The sequence below is a fragment of the Opisthorchis viverrini genome (genome assembly GCF_000715545.1).
Source record: "Opisthorchis viverrini unplaced genomic scaffold opera_v5_189, whole genome shotgun sequence".
NCBI classification, from domain to species: Eukaryota; Metazoa; Platyhelminthes; class Trematoda; order Opisthorchiida; family Opisthorchiidae; genus Opisthorchis; species Opisthorchis viverrini.
The window spans coordinates 617,012-617,618 of record NW_008751836.1 but is presented as its reverse complement, the minus strand read 5'-3'; positions in this window follow the sequence as shown (position 1 = coordinate 617,618).

Here is a 607-nt window from a genome sequence, read left to right as displayed (position 1 = left end):
TCGAACCACGGATCTTCCGGTTAGTAAACGCGGGCTCTAACCACTTGTGCTGTCTCGCCCCGAAACTTGTCAGTCTCTGTATCGAAGCTGCAGACAGTTGGGGAATACACAGCCACCACAAAAAAGAGTTGTCCCTCGGTTTACAAAACCTGGTCGCACCGTTTAATTGCATAACACATTCAGACCAACTAAGGCAGATCAGACGACCTTAACCGATACAATCACTTGCTTGTCACCACAGCACAAATCTTTCCGGATAATCGTAGTTTGTGAAATTTGTAAGAGTTCACTTTCAAACGAAGTGGCACTGTAATTGGGCATTGGAACCAAGTTTTAGGAGGAAAGCACACCATTGTGCAGACTAAGCCAACGATCTGTTGGACAGCTACCTTACAGTTATTTTAAACGTCACTAGCTTAAACCAGGTGCAAGGATGGTATTTCTAGTCCACCTCGAAAATGCAGAAACAGGTTATGACAGCCTTTGGACATGTAGATTCTATAACACATTCTCGCCAACGTTGAAGTGGTTGCTAGAAATAACAAGACGGGATAAAGTGAAGACTAACTTAACTTATGGGGGCATCATCATCATCATCGACAGCATG